At 46.0% G+C, this 16,690-nt stretch overlaps 1 long non-coding RNA gene across 1 annotated transcript; it reads left to right on the forward strand.

Annotated features, from left to right (window-relative positions):
* The first annotated feature begins 12,732 nt into the window (after positions 1-12,732).
* On the forward strand, positions 12,733-15,717 carry LOC123577513. The gene is made up of 2 exons (XR_006701889.1): positions 12,733-12,832; positions 15,431-15,717. It is a non-coding gene; the product is annotated as an uncharacterized LOC123577513 (long non-coding RNA).
* Positions 15,718-16,690: the final 973 nt, after the last annotated feature.

Raw genomic sequence — 16,690 nt, forward strand, 5'->3', positions numbered from 1 at the left:
CATTTTCAGACATGCCTAAAAACCATTGCACACAGTATTTATTTTTCTCATCCTGCAAACGAGGAAACCAAGGCCTTAATAGGCTGGGTTGACCGTGGTCGTTCACACAGATAGTAAGTAGCTGAGGACAGACTTGAGGCCAGCTCAGCCAGCGCCCAAAGCCTGTGCGTTTAACACTGTGCTCTGTGTGAGCCTGCATCCGAGCGGGGCACACGAGACATAGATGTGTAGGGACAGAAATGTTATGATAGGCACCAGAAGAGAGAGCCTGATAGGCTATTCCACAAGCAAGGAAAGAAAATGAACATGTCCCGCTAAGCGGGGTCAGAAAAGGCTTTCTGAAGCAGGTGGATTGGAGCAGAATGGGGGAGGGTGTGTGTAAGACAAGGATGCACAGAGAAGCTGGGACGTGAGCAGGGACAGGTGAAAGGACACAGGCTTTCCTGGCAGACACAGGATGAGTGGGTAGGCAGAGGCAGGTGCACACCTTGAAGCCCTGACTAATACGCCTGACTGTGCAGAAGATTCGTGGAAGAAACGCAGGGGACGGGACCGGCCACCCGATTATGAATGTGCTTGAATGCTAGGTTGAGGCCTTTCGCTTTCATTTCAAGCCGCGCTTCTCAAAGTGCAGTCCCCGGACCGGCTGCAGGGGCAGCAACAGCATCACCTGGGAACCTGCAAGAAACGCACATCCTTCACACCACGCCAGACTTACTGAATCAGAAACTCTGGGCCTAGGAGCCAGCAAGCTGTGTTTTAACAAGCCCTGTAGGTGATTCTGATGCAGGCTTGGGTTTGAGACCCTCCCAGGTATCTGGGAGTGTCTCGGCAGTTTTGGGCAGAGCGTGCTCTGATCTGTGCTGCTCTTAAAGCAGATCTCCCAGTTGTGGTGTGTCGGGCAGGCTGAAATGAGAGAGCAGAGGCTCGTCTCCAGGAGAGAGGTAACGCACAATTGGATTAGTGTAGGGGGAGAGCCTTCCCTGATGGCCTCCCCTCCAGGCCTCACAGGCACAGTTGACTATTTAGATTTCTCTAAATATTTGAACCACGTGGCCCAGGAATCTGAGTATAAACTGAGGACCCAGGGGTCAAGTTACAGACGCGGTTTCCTGTTACGAAATCAAGCTACTCTCTGCAGTTTGCCTGGGGTGGGGGGGGCGTGGGGTGGGGGGGGGGTGGGAAGGGCGGGAAGCATTGCTTGGTCAAGCATTTTCTCTTGACTTCCCAGGCTTCATTACAAGGTCTCCTGGCTCTGCCTGAGGCCCACTGATATTTCTAAATCACCTCTGCAGAAGAGATTTAATAATATGATATATGAGATAGGGTTGAAAATTAAGTATGATAATTCCTGCACGCTCAATATGCATTAGTTATGTTTATTATTATCATCCCCGCGAGCACCATCATCATCTGCATTCATTAATTTATTCACGACACATTTGCTGTGTACCTACTGTGTGTAAGGCACTGAGAACACAGTGGTGAAATAGACAACCCCTGGCTGTCTCTCCTCCACTGTCCGTTTGATCTCCGAAACAGACCAGAACATAGATCTTAGGGTTTAAAGATTCGGGTTTGAGCTCTAAGTTTTATCAAGCATTCACTTTACAATCTTGGAAAACCACATCTCTGGGCCTGTGTATTCATCTGCAAATGGAATGAAAAGACTTGCCTTGCTTCACAAGATTGTGTGAGGATCAAATGAGGAAAAGGAACGAAAGACTGTTCTTTACTCCTTGTGAATAGTATGTTCTAGGCACCTTCAGGTGCCAAGAAACTAATGCTTCTCCCCCTTCCTCTCCCAGCCCCTCCATGTCGAGGCCACACGCATTCTGGGTGCCTCTGTCTCCCGTCTCTAGGTCCGATTCCCCACCGCGGTGTTGCAGATTTCATGGTCTCTTTTTTCTGGGACTGCGACTAGCTGCTCCTCCAATAAAGGAAAAGCCAATTATGTAATGAATCAATTTGCCTAATGACTAATTAGTGAACATATCAAACACACAGAGTTGTCAACAACTTGTTTCTTTTGGCTCTTTATAGAGTGTCTGGCTGTTCTTACTGGATGCGACGATTTCATCAGCTTATGGATATTTTAAGGGATGTTCCATTTGTGCTGCTGCGGGGATCCTGGAGAGTACTGAGGCAGAGAGGAATTCTCTGATGGAGGAGAAGCAAAGGACGGTCAGCACATGGTCCCGCTTGGACTGCTTGACTCAGAGATGGAGGGACTGGAGGGAGCAGGAAGATATGGAGGCAGAGACCCTGGGTCCCTGGAGCGCCGGAGCCCAGGAGCCCCAGCTCCCAGCCCCCTTAGGCTCTGCCAATCCATCTAATATAAATCACTGGAGACTTCAATAAATGATTTTTAAAATGCTTTTGGGAAATCTACAAGCTGGTCATTGAACAAAGTAGCCATCCAGTACCCAATGATCCAGGCACTGATTCACATGTAGTCAACTGGCCTTTAAGGACTTGTTAAGGCCCGGACAGACCCTCCCAAGTGGATTTCCAATCACTTCCAAGCACAAGTGGCAGACCCTGGTCTCTGATGCACTGCGATCAGAGTCATCTCTGACAGTCACATGCCCTCTTACTTTAACTGGAAGCCCAGCACATTTACCAGTGCCCTAGCACAGGCCATCAAGTGAAAGGGACAGGGGCTGCTTTCCAGAATCCCAGGTGTGGTACTCAACGCTATCGGAGAGGGTCAGACCTGGAAATGTCTTAGGTAACCTATTTTCCCTCTAACCTTCCTCGAAGTTACCACATTCCCTACCTGTTTCAGCCACTTTTCTTTTCCGAGCCAAAAAAGAAGGTCAAAGAACTTTCCCCATTAGCAGATGTCTTCTCCATATGCTCAGCTTCCAGGTGGGGCCCAGAGTGGCTGGATGGCAGACCTTCACCTTCTTTTTTTTTTTTTTTTTTTAATTTTTCTGTAATGTTTATTTATTGTTAAAAGACAGAGAGAAACAGAGCATGGGCAGGGGAGGGGCCGAGAGAGAGGGCGACACAGAATCCGAAGCAGGCTCCAGGCTCTGAGCCATCAGCACAGAGCCTGACGTGGGGCTCAAACTCACAAACTGCGAGATCATGACCTGAGCTGAAGTCGGATGCTCAACCGACTGAGCCACCCAGACGCCCCAGACCTTCACCTTCCTCTGCTGTTCACCATCTGTGGTTGCGTTAGCTGTCCCCGGGGGCCTGCACCTGTGCGATGCATCAGCTGCGGTCCCACTGAGCATGTGCCCTGATGCCATAACGTCCTTTCACCAGGAAGAAGGTGGGCTTCCCAGAGTGGAAGTGACCAACAGGTCCCAGTGGGCTCAACATGGGTAAGGCTGAAATTGTCCCACTCTCCCTCTGCACTTCCTTAGGAAGGGGAGAAGAGAGAGGAGGACCGAGGTCTGGGAGAGAAGTTCACTGCTGAGGTTCCGTCCTCACTTGTGACATGTGAACTGCGTGGGAGGACCCAACCCCGGACCAGAGTAGCGGGCAGTGAAGGTGACACCTCACGGTTTTGTTCACCAGGAGGAACTTGCCTCAGGCCTATGCCCGAAAGAGACAAAGCTGCATTCTTCCTGCAGGATTCTGAGCCGCTCCATTAGTGGCCGCTGGGTCTCTCTGTTGGGTCTCTCTAGGCCCATTGCCCCAGCAGGAGAGTCGGCTGAAATGCAAACCAGATCAGATGTCTCAGGCCCCACATCCCATTCCAGAAACCCCTTGTCCTGAAGACAGTTCCCAAAGTCCCCAGTTTGGCACATATGGCCCTCATTATCCGAGTTCTGTCTTTGTGTAAAACCTCACCACCCACTCTGGTATTTCACTAAACTTGCACGTTTTCTCACATGCTGGGCCCCTTGGACAAATGACTCTCTTCTTGTCTCAAGGCTACTTCTTTCCAAGCGTATGACTTGGCTAGGGCTGCCGTGGCTCACGGTCTGGGTGGCTTACACAACACATACATGTATTCCCTCACAGTCCTGAAGGCCGGAAAGATGGAGATCAAGGTGTGAGCAGGGCTGGGTCCTCCGAGGGCCGTGAGGAAAGTGTCGGTCCCGGGCCCCCGAGCCTGGCTTGCAGACGGCCGCCTTCTCCCTGTGCGGTCACACGGTCTCTCCTCCGTTCGTGTCTGTCTCCCAAACTCCTTGTCTTACGAGGACACTGGTCATTTTGGCGTGGGGACTTCCCTAACAACTTTGCTTTGATTACTTCTTGAAAGACCTTGTCTCCAAATACAACCACATTCGAAGGTTCTAGGAGTTAGAAGGTCAACGTAGGAATTTGGGGGGACACAATTCAGCCCGTAACACCAAGCCAGAGTAGGGGGAGTAATTGCTTTGGTTTGAAGGGGTCAGAGGGGGGTGCTCAAACTGGGGCAATGCTGAGCAAGCCCAGACAGTTGGTCCCCTGGCCCTCAGTCCCTGCAGGCCTCAGCGTGCACAGGGTATGACTTCTATTACATACTCTGTTCCTTGTTCTCCCGAGTCTCTAACTGCTTAGTAGGAACTCCTTGGGTGAAGGGGCCATTGCTTACTTATCTCTGCAGGTACCTAGCATATATTTGGTGCTCAAATATGCAGAGGAATTAATAAATGTTCCCTATGTTCTGGATCCTTCCTTTCCTCGTGTCTCTTCCTGGAATCCCTTTCCCCCTTCCTTTTACTTGCAGTTTTTCTGTTTTGTTTTGTTTTTACGTTCAGCCCTCAACAAAAGCCCAGCTAGAATGCAGAAAACCATTCCAGATTCTTCCACGAGAGCTCACAGGGAAGGTTTTTCCATCTTTCGTGCCTGGCCCTCCCGACCCTTTGTCCTCTGCCTGGGGCTTAGTTTCGTGGAAGGAGGCTTGGCTATGACAGTGTCTCATCTTTTCCAAAGGCTTGAGTGCAAGAAGCTCGCTCAGCCCCTCCCTAAGGAGACACGCTCACCTCGGTTAAAGCAACGCCTCCTGCAAAGCTCATCCTTATGAGCTTGGTTTACCTCAGTCTACTCAGAGCCTGAGGAGTGAGGCCCAGAGAAGGTCGACACAGGGGGCCGGGCTGTGGTCAACACAGGCTGCTTTCCGGGTTGCAAATCTGCTGGAGTGGCTGAACTTCGAGTCAGGTGGTATCTGATCCACCTCGTTCTCCTGCCTTGCGTCCTGCTTCCCCATGGGCGTTGATTGAAGCCCCCACTGGCCGGGGGCTCCTGAGAGTGGGGCTACCGACTCCACTATGCCTTTTTCATGGTCCAGGCAGTGCCTGCAAGACCCCTCTAGTGTCTCCCGGCTGACTTGTGATCACCTGCTCTGTGCCCATCTGGGACTGGAAGGCGACTGCACCTGTTTTAGGAACAAGAGAACTGAAGGCTCTTGAACTATAGCTGAAGACCACAGACGGCTCTAAATTAAATTCTGTGCATCACCATAATCACGATAGTTATTCTTCTGTGCCAGATCCTACGCGAGGGGGGCTTCTGTGTATGAATCCATTTGCAACAGAGTACAATCCAACCAGGCTGGTTCTCTTGTTACATTGCAGGTGAGGAAACCGAGTCACGGGGAGGTTAGACTACCTCCTCAAAGACACAGACCAGGCGTGGTACGCTGAAAGTTACACCCACATCACCTCTCCAGCAGTCTCATAACAGATCTTAAAGTTTGTGTGCCCCTCTAAACCAGTGTTGAGAGAGAAACGCTCAAACCGAGAGTTTACAAACACACACACTGGCAGGATTGGGCCACCCAAGCCCATCCAGTGTGAGCGCTGTGCGTGCGCCGGGCCAGGGGCTCACCCAGATGGGATGCGTCGCACAGGTCAGGCACACCCGCACACTGCCGCCTCCATGCCTCCCCTTGGCCTTCGCCCTGCCCTGTCCTCCCTCCCTTCCCCCTTCACTGTCCCTCTATTCCGTGGCCATGCTGGCCACACTGTGGCCTGTTTTCATCACAGCTGTGGTCAGGGCCATGGGAGTTAGCAGGGAATTAGTCTCTAATTGTATCCTGTGAGTCATGAACATCTCGCAGCTAATAATAACTCCGGTTAACCCCCCGCACAAGAACTCGGAAATCTCAGGGCTCTTTTATCCAAGAAAACCCAATTGATCCTTCTCATCACCTCATCGGGAAAGCAGGTGGTTTTACTGATTCTCGTCTTCTTGGCCAACTAAGGGCCAGGCAAAAAGACAGAGGGTGGTGGCTCCTTTGCCGGGTGACTGGAAACCCAAAGCCGGCTTCAGTTGGGGCAGAGCCAGTGGGATCTGACCAAGACAGCTGCCTCTGTTTGGACCTTCAGAGAGAATATAGATGGGACAGATGCTTCCCCCACAGTGTGGGTTATTGCAGAAGGGACAGAACGCCGTCCCGGCAAAAGAATCTGTAAAGAGACAGAGAGGAAAGAGTCGAAACAAAGTACAGAAAGGAGGCACTGAACAGTGGGCACATGGAAGTGATTGGAGCCTTAAGAGATCGCCTTACACCCCCGGGAAATCAAGCAGGTGGTGGTGCCTGGGGCTCGAAGTGGACGGGGGGAGGTTTGAAAGTAATTATCCTCGGTTTATTCTTCAGAATGGCGTCATTTATAGCTGAGCCAGAAGAAAGCAAATCCACCCTTTCGGATCTTTGGCCTCCTTGATGGCACCAACATTGGGACCTGGACGGTAAACTGGGCAGCGAAGACAACTAGATTAGACAGTTGGGTCCCGGAGAAAGGCATGCGTGTTCAGAGGAAGGCTGCAAATCTCTTATCTATGAGAGTCTCACAGCTGCGAGACAGAGCAAGATCTTGTCTTAGTGTCTCAATTTGCTGTGTGTGGAATGGGCCTCTGAGACTCCAAGGGTTAGGGACTGGCTCTGGATCATCATGCAGATGCAGGGGCAGGGCTGGGCTTGGAATCCAAGGTCTGCCTCCCAGCCAGGTGTCAGGCAAGACCCCTGCAGATCAGGAAGAGCTCCTCATCTTGAAATGCCCTTGGGGTGGGGGCCAACTTGACCCTGAGCATCTGAGTTCAGCCTCTTTTGGGCAACTGTATACACATCTTTCTCTCCAGCCCGGCCTGTGAGCCGCACGCATAATGTAAGGCGTAAGAAAGCGATTTTTTTCCCCTTTTTCTGAGGAACATCAGGCTTTGTTTATCTATTTTCCTTTTTCTCCCTCTTGTTTCTTTCTCTGTTTCTTCACTTACAACAGATCAGCGCCAGGCACATCATAAGCATTCAACAAACAGCTGCGAAGCGGGTTACTTTCTTCTTCGGTGTTTGATTATGGAATTAATATAAGATCAACTGCAGGAAATCTCATAGAAGTGTAAAGAGGAAAAATAAAATGCCTTAAAATTTCCACAATTTAGATAAATACAAGCTAACATTTAAACGTATCTTCTCCCAGTCTTTTGTAGATGCATACCTTTACACATATGGTTAACAAAGTTGGGTCATAATCTAAACACAATTTTTGTGTATTTATCATTCTATTTATATATACTTGATTTTTACTTATTATTTCAACAGGATTATCTTCCTCACATTATTCAAGTTTCTTAGGAAAAAATGCACCTTACAATTGCTCATAATGCCATCATATGATGGGTCCTAATTTTCTAACCCATCCCTTCTGTAAACAACACTGCGATAAATAGCACCACGCACAAACTGCCGTGTGTCCCTGGGGCTCTCTTTAGAGTCATCCCTAGAAAGCAAGAGAGTAGGGCAAAGGGCACGAGCAGCTCGGGAAGCTCTGGGCACACCGCACCCCCGACTGTCCCGAGGACATCGCAGGTGGGTTTCTATGACTTGCGTATAGCTGTGTAGCTTGAGAACACTTCAGGCATGCGAAGTTCTGTGAGTGCTTACCAATCTGTGCCTCTGGGTCATTAAAAATGTCATGAAATAAGAAAAGGAAGGTGGAACAAAAACATGGAGTGCAAGAGAGGACAAAGGCAAAAAGCACACATCAAGAGTCTAGCTTAAGGACAATGGACACTTTGTCAGCACTGTGGCCCTCCCAGGGCATAGACAGGCAGATGTACCCATGGTGAGTGCACGGCCACTTTCGTACTGAATGCCTATCAGGCAGTACAAGGGTGCCTGTCTTTCTAGTAGCCTGGATAGCTCAGTCAGCATTAATATTAAAATCAATCCCAGTGGCTCTCCTTTGCTTGGAAAATGGCCATGGTTTTCCCTCTCACCAGATGGAAGTGCCAATTTCTCAGACTTCCAATCTGAGTTGATCTTTCAGGCTTTATTTCCCACTTATCCACTTGTGCAGGTTTGAGACCCCAGCTGAGATGATCCGACCAACTCCCCCAGTTCTTCCTTTCTGACCTTTGCGGAGCCCAATCCCTGCCCCTAGGAGGCCACATCCTTCCATAGCTCCACTCGGCTCCTGTAGAAGTTAAAATTGCTCCCAATCTGGGAGTTGCTCAGGAGGCTGGTTTTAAAGGTCTCACGTGGGGTCTCTGCCATGTCAAGAATCAATGGATCAGATGAGCACCAAAATGTCACCCATCTAACATGTCGTCTAGTACCAGAAGAAAGGCACAACTAGAAAGCATGCTCTGTCCCGGTTTAATTGAGAAGGAAACAGGGGGCAACCATCCCTAATGGTGCCTAACACTGGAGGGCAGAGGGGGATGTATTAGCCTGACTTCACCTTGGCTTTGTTGCCGCAGGCTGAAGCAAGGCACACAGACAGTTCTGTCTTCTGATGAAGACGTTCCTCAACACAGCCGAGACCTTCTATGGAGTGAAATTCAGCATTTGGATCTAGGTAGTGCCCAACTGAGTTTTTGGTCAATCTGATCCAGTCCCAAATGGAAACAGCTACACCCAAGTGTAAGTGGGCCATCACACCCTCAGACTTCCTATGAGCAAAGCATAGAGAGGGAGGAGGCTGCTTGGTTGACCCAGTTTCTTTCCTGTGGGGGAGGAGCCCTGGGAACCTGGACCTGACTAGGGGTGACAGGCCGCAAAAGCTCAGGCCAGGCTGGATAGTAGAGACTATCTGACCAACGCGTTTCACCTGAGCTGGGTCAAGAAGGGAAAGGTCCAGCTATATGCAGAAGAACAGATATCGGGGAGAAAAGATCAGAGCAGAGGTTTCAAATGGGGAGGAGGATAGTTAGTGGAAGGGGGGGGGGGTGTGGAACAGCACATCCCGGAAATGTCAAGGAGACTGGAGCTCGTTCATCTTCTTCATTTACGTTTTTCAAGAAAAAAATTCAAAGTTATAAAAATCCAAAAGGAAACATACTCCTATGATCCAAGATTAACAGTTGTTTTCAATATTGTTTTGTTTGTAAGGAGAGCAGACGGTCTCAGATGAACTAAAGTATTTTTGAACCTCTGTCTTGTTTCTTGCCTTTTCGTCTGTGGCAACCACTGCCATAAGCGTGGTGTGTGTTTTCCAGTCATTGCCTTTTATATTTGTACAAACATGTATCTTCATGTATATAGTATTGGGGGGGGGGGGCTCAGTGTATGGGTGAGTAATTTAAACAGTATTGTTCCACATGCTTTATTCATCATTTTGCCTGTGGTCTCAACAATATTGTGGAGATCTATCCACATTGACACATATGAGCTAGTTCATGTCACTTACCATCGGTGTCCGGGTTCTGTCATATGAATGCCACACAGATTTATAAAGCAATTTACGTGAATTTATACTCCTACCGGTAGTGAAAGAGATGTCAAGTTGCTCCACATTCTATCCAACCCTCTGTCTTTCTCATTGGAGCCATCCTGGTATATGTATCTCACTGCGGTTTTCATTTGCGCTTGTCCGATGGCTCATGCTGTTGACAATTTTTGTACGTTTGTCATACGGACGTCCTCTTTTGTGCAGTATCTGTTCAAGTCTTTTGCCCATTTCTTTTTGGGATGTGTGCCTTAATTCTTACTAATTTGTAGGAATTTGTATATTCTGGGCACGAGCTCTTTTTTGTTTGTTTTGTTTTATGTGTGGCAACTATCGTGTCCTGCTCCAGGTATAAATTTGGGAAACTGATTAATAGTCACATTGGTAAGAAGTGAATGCATGGGAGGCCAATCTAGATGTTTCCTGATATATTACTACCAGTAACAGCTGCCTTTTCATTTCCTTAATTGTAGATTGCCATGAGCAGGCATTTTTAAGTTGAATGAGGTCCTATTTATTGTATCAGCCTTTATATTATGATTGGTGATTTAGCTCCCATTTAAGGAATATTTGCATTTCCCAAATCATGTGATATTATCTTTTATTATCTTATGGAACCTTTGTTTTATTTTTTATATTCATAGTCATAATTCACTTGGGAAGTATCTGTGTGTGTCTATCATGTGAGTAAGGGTCAAGGTTTATTTTCCCCTGAAAGGAACTTCCAGTACATCTGGCACCATTACGTAAAAGGGCATTCTTTACCATTGCTCTGTGACTCTATTTGATCATAAATTAAGTACCCATAGTTAATTGAATCTATTTGTGAGCTATTTTTGCATATATCTATTTGTATATTCGTTCCTAATACCACACTCTTAACTATTCATTTTGTAATATTTGGTACGTAGCAGAGCGATTCCTCCTACCTGGTTCTATTAAAAATTACCTTGGCTGCTCTTGACCTTCTTGCATTTTTCATGTAAATTTTCTTCCACCTTGTGAATTTTTATCAAAAATCCTACCTGATTTTTGTAGAGATTGCCTTAATCTATAGGTCAATTCAAACGAGAATTAAAATCTTTACAATGCTGAGACTTCTAATCCATGAACATGGGAGACCTTTCCATTTATCTACATTTTATATACATTTCTATCCATAATGTTTTAGAGATTTTTGTGTCGTGGTTTTGTATATCTTTTATTAACTCTATTACTAGATCTGTGGCATATATTGGTATTAATGGCACATTTTTTATATTTAATTCTCTAACTTTTTGTTATATAGAGAGATATAATTTTTTTTTTCATCTCATACATTTATCTTTTATCATATCAACACCACTGTATTAGTTTCCTAGGGCTGCCATGACAAAATACCACCGACTGGGTCACTTAAACTACTGAAATTTATTTTCTCACAGTTCTGGAGGCTACAAATCCAAGATCAACGTGTAAGCAGGTTTGGTTTTTCCTGACTCCTCTCTCCTTGGCTTGTTAGACGGCCATCTACTTGCCGTGTCCTCACATGGCATCTCCTCTGAGTGCACGCATTCCTAGTGTCTCTTTGTGTGTGTCCAAATTTCCTCTTCTTGTAACAAAGCCAGTCAGATTGTAAGGTCGATAATCAGATCATTCTTCTTGTAAGGAGACCATTCCAACAGTCTCATCTTATTCACCCCCTTAAAGGTCTATCTGCAAATACAGTTCAAGCACTGAGAGTTTATGGCTTCAACTTATGAATTTGAGGGGACACAATTCATTCCATAACAACCACATTGTTATAATTATTATAGCTTTATAATATGAATTTCACATGTTTTAATGCATTGCTTCGTTTCCTTCTTCCATTTCAGGATTACTTAAACTAGTCATTTAGTTTTGCTCTTCCAACAGAAGGGGAGGCAGGTAGGAAGAAAGGAATTTGTGGATAGATGAAAGAAAACTCTGGAGAAATTCCATAAAGTGCCAGAGAAGCAGTACTCACGGACAAAGACAGAGCTGTTAAGCATTCTGAGCTCCTCAGATTTCTCTCTTTCAACCTCTTATTACAGGTAAAATAGGGCAATGAGTCACTCGGGTCCAGTGGATTGAAGACTCTACCTTTTTCTGGAACAATCTCAATGTGGGAGGGGATTCCTTTTTTCTTTCATCCAAGTCATACTCTCCCCAGTGGACCAAATAGTAGAGTTTACTGTAGCTTCCCCATGGGCCTTGTGGTGTCTTTCACTTTACTACTACTAATAACAGCTACCATTTAATAACATTAAATTAGGACCTAATTTAATTCTCTCAATAACCCTGTGAATTATACATTTCTCATGCTACAGATCAGCTACCTGAAGTTTATGGAAACTAAATACTGTCCCAAGATGTCATTAGTCATTAATTTTCAAATTAATCCTGGGCTAGTCTGACTCCAGATCTCATCTTGCCTCCTGGCTTAGATCCTCTCCTGGCTTAAATTAGAGTCTCATAGCACTGGGTCCATTGTCCTGAGTTCCAGGTCTGAAGAAAGAAGACTTGCCAGGGGGGTTGATTCACGAGGCATGAGAGCAATTCCAAGGATTTTCTTTTTAATTTTTTTTTAATGTTTATTTATATTTTTGAGACAGACAGAGTATGAGCAGGGGAGGGGGAGAGAGAGAGAGAGGGAGACACTGAATCTGAAGCAGGCTCCAAGCTCTGAGCTGTCAGCACAGAGCCCGATGCGGGGCTCGAACTCACAAGCTGTGAGATCATGACCTGAGCCGAAGTCAGACACTTAACTGACTGAGCCACCCAAGCGCCCCCCTCAAGCGCCCCCCTCAAGGATTTTCTAATTAAGATTTTTGTTAGGCCAAGAGGTACAGTATGAGAAAAGTGGACATCCAGGCATAACCTTGGGAAACTAATTAATAATCATACTGGTAAGAAGTGAATCCATGGGAGGCCAATCTAGATGCTCTCTGATCTCTTTCCTACTGTAGTGTCCCTCCAACATTCACGTTTACCCGGAACCTCACAATGTGACCTTATTTGGAAATGCAGATGTAATTAGTTACGGTGAGGTCATAATGAATTTGGGTGGGTCCCGGATCCAAAATGACTGGTATCCTTATAAGAAGAGGAGAGCGCACACAGAGGCACCCATAGAGAAGAAGGCCATGTGAAGACAGAGGCAGACATTATGCTGCCACAAGCCAAGGATTGATGGCAACGGCCAGAAGCTGGAACAAGTAGAGAAAGATCCTCCCTTAGAGGCTTTGGAGGTGGTGTGGCTCTGCTGATTCTTTGCTTTCTGACCTCTGGCCTCCTGAACAACGAGAAAATACATGTCTGTCACTTCAAGCTGCACGATTAGTGGCACTTTGTTATAACAGCCCTAGGAACCTAGTGTAGATACTCAGAAGTGGGAAGGGATATCCCTGACAAAGAATTGAGGTCACGTCGCAATACCTCTACTTTCTTATTCTTTTGACCACCTGACTTGTGGGGTCATTTCTGCTTCTTGGCAGGTGAGATGTCAATGAAACAAAAACTCGGAGCCGGGGCCGTTCCTGATATCTTTGTTTTGGGCTGTGATGGGCTTCTCAAAATGAACATTGTCTGGCATACAGGAAGGAGTGGGGGAGGTGCAGAGGTGTCACAGCCCTCTGCAAATAGGAAGCTTCTTGCACACGTGTGTGTGTGTGTGTGTGTGTAGATCTATGTGATGTGTATATTCTTAGGTATAGGGTATATACAGAGTAGTATGTGTGCCCATCAAATGTCTGTCCTGAGATAAACCTGAAAACCTGTGAATTCAGCTCCAGAAAAATCAACGTGTTCTTAAGAGCCCTCCTCTGAGAGTGGAGCACCAAAGAATTGTCACTAAGTCACACATTTTAAATCTCTGTGCCATTTTCTCATTTGTCCCAGGACTGTCAACACAGCTGTTACCCGGCTTAGGTGTAGACAGCTTTCTAAACGGAGGGGCAAGCCCACTGGCTCTGGTTTAACAGACACAGTATTAGATGTGTTCCAATTGTGGCTACTGTATTCAATAAGTCATCTTCCCTGGAAGAAATGAAAAAGGAATTTTAAAAAAAGAGGGAGGAGAGAACGATATCAATCTTTGATATCTCGGTAGTGATCCCAGGTGCCTGTCTCCCGGGGAAGAGTTTAGGAAGAGTGGGTGGATGCCGGTCTAGCGGTGGGCACAATGAACCTGTTCCCGGATCGATATGCCAGCATTCCTAACGCTGAGCTGTGACCCTGGGGAACGTGATCCCAAGATGTTTGTGAGGAAGCAGTGGGAAGTCTAACTGCTGGAGGCAGAGGCTCCAGGTACGTTGGAAGGAGATGTTGGCAAACAATTACTCTGCACGGCCGGGTCTCCAGCCAATTTCTTAAACTTCACCAGATCCTATAACCAGAGCAAAGTGTCATCAAGTCCCCACTGACTGATGTTAAATCCAGATATACATCCAGACCATTAGAGGACATCGCATCAGTGCTTTTATGGCTTTGCAAATCCATTCTTTGTCTAATGCAGTAGACACCTTGGACAACTGTTCGGGTGGCTGGGAGGAGGGAAAAGCAAGACATCCCATAAACAAGCAGCACTGACATCGAGGCTAGGTCTGACTCCAGCGCACTGCTCTCAGAGTCCCTCATGATCTGGCCTCAGCTCCTCAGCCTGGTCTAACTTCCCATAAATCTACGTTGGCCTTCCTGGTCTCCAGCCACACTGAATTCCTCGCCTTTCATGGATGCACACTAGTGCTCAAGTCCACATCTTTGCACTTAGTGTCTCTTCGATCTGGAACACTCTCTGCTTGGAATAGCTTTTACCCTCTCGGCTGCTTGCCAAATTTCTAAATAAGGGCAGCTACTTCTGAAAGGTTTTCTCCAGCCCACTTTTCCTCTGCCCTACTTTTTCATAGCTCCTTTTTCAATAACTCATATCCCCGCGTCTCTAATTGTGTTCGCCTGGGTGCCTTCCTCACCAAACTGTCACGTTCACCTTTGCAGCTCCTGATTTGGGAGCACTTCTGAGCTCTGGTGGCATCTGACAGGGATAGTTTAATGAATGAATGAAGTAATGAATGGGCAAATCCAGCGGCATATCTCTGCGAGATTCCTAAAATCCTTGGAAAGAGGTGAGCTTATTCCATAGCACGCGCATCATTACGTAGCATGCTAAATAAACCATGACTGAGCTAGGTCTCTCTGAAGTGGAATCCATGCTTCTTTCTGAGAGCACAGAAGTCCCAGTTTGCTTATAAATTAAGCATCAGAAATAATTAGCGTTGTGGTCAGTTTGCCGGTGAAGCCAATTATCTCATATATCCAAGGAGGGGGTTTAACCACTAATTCATGTAGTGGCTTAGCATGTGACTTTGAGCAAGTATCTGTTGTTCTTTAATCTTCTCACTCATACAGGAGAGATAAGGACTTTGATCTTTAATTCAAGGACTAATGAGGTTGAGTTTGTGAAGGCTCTGAGCATCCTGGGGAAAACGCTTGCCGCAGGACTGTAACCATGCACTCTCCTCTCGTGTGGAGCAGAGGGTGATAGAAGCTGTCATCATTCTCCTCCCCCAACTAAGGCAGATAATCTGGCTTCAAAACATCACTATGGGGAAGGTTGCAGTTAAGACATTTCTGGCTAAGAAAGAGAAGAATTAGCATTTCAGGAGTTTTCACCAGCTTGGGGTACCAAATGAAGCCAACACAGCTTCCTAGGGCTTCATTTGGAGCACCCATTTGGCAAACTGTGGGCAATTCTATCTTCCCTCTTGGTTATCTCCCTCGCATGACAAATTTGGGAAATTCTTTCTTGGTCCCTACAGGTTGGTCCTGGTGATTATGGTCATCCAGAGAATCCACTGCTGCAGGCACTGAGTCCTGTCAAAGGTTCCTCATGCTGAAGGGTGGAAAGAGCCACACACCCAATTACAGGTGCTCTACTCCAAAGAAACCTGGGGCTTGGATGCTGTGCTTTTGCCTTAATCACATGAGATGCTAGGAATGAGCTTTTCCCAACAGAAAAAGCTCATGTTATTTAGACGGCTGTGTCTCTCAATTAAAAAAAAAAAAACCACAACTATAAATAAATCAAGATGGAATCCTAAAATATTGTTCAAGTAACGCAAAGAAAGGAAAGTAGAGATAAAGAAAGGAACAGAAAATAGATGAAAACAACAAAATGACAGATTCAAGTCCTGTCATATCAATGATTGCCTTAAATGCAAATGATCTAAATACCAACCAAAAGATAGAAATTGACAGAGTGGATTTAACAATATAGTCAAAACTACATTGTCTGTAAGAAATATACAAATACAATGACGTGCACACATCAAATACAATGACCTAGGTAGGTTGAAAGTAAAAAGATGGATAAAGATCTATCATGAAAACATCAATTAAAAAAGAAAACAGGGGTGGCTATATTAATATCAGATAAAGCAGACTTCAGAGGAAAGCAAACAATAGCGACAAAAAGGGACACTGCCTATTGGTAAAAACATTAACCCACTGGGAGGACATAATGATCCTAAATGTGCATGTAATCAACAACAGAGCCTCAAAATATATGAAGCAAAAACCGTTGGAGCTGAAAGGAGAAACAGACAAGTCCACAATTATGGCTGGAGACTTAACACCTCACTTTCAGAAACTGATACACCTACTAGACGGAAAATCAGAACAGAACACCATGATCAGCAGATAGGATCTGCCTGACATTTACAGAGCAGTCTATTCAAGAACAGCAGAATACACATTCTTTTCAAGTGTCCATGGAATATTAACCAAGACAGACCATAACCTGAGTCATAAACAAACCTCAACAAATTTGAAAGAATTCGAATCGTACCGGGTACATTCTCTGAGGAGAATGAAAATCCAACTAGAAATCAATACAAAGACAACAGGAAAATTTCCAACAACCTGGAAATTAAACAACACTCTTGTAAATAATCTATGGGACGAAGAGTACGTCTCAGAAGACATTTAAAAAAAATACATAGAACCGAATCAAAATAAAAGTACAACATACAAAGTATGTGAGATGTAGTTAATGCAGTGCTTAGAGGGAAAATTATAGT

Source organism: Leopardus geoffroyi, chromosome D2 (assembly GCF_018350155.1).
Source record: "Leopardus geoffroyi isolate Oge1 chromosome D2, O.geoffroyi_Oge1_pat1.0, whole genome shotgun sequence".
Classification (NCBI taxonomy): Eukaryota; Metazoa; Chordata; class Mammalia; order Carnivora; family Felidae; genus Leopardus; species Leopardus geoffroyi.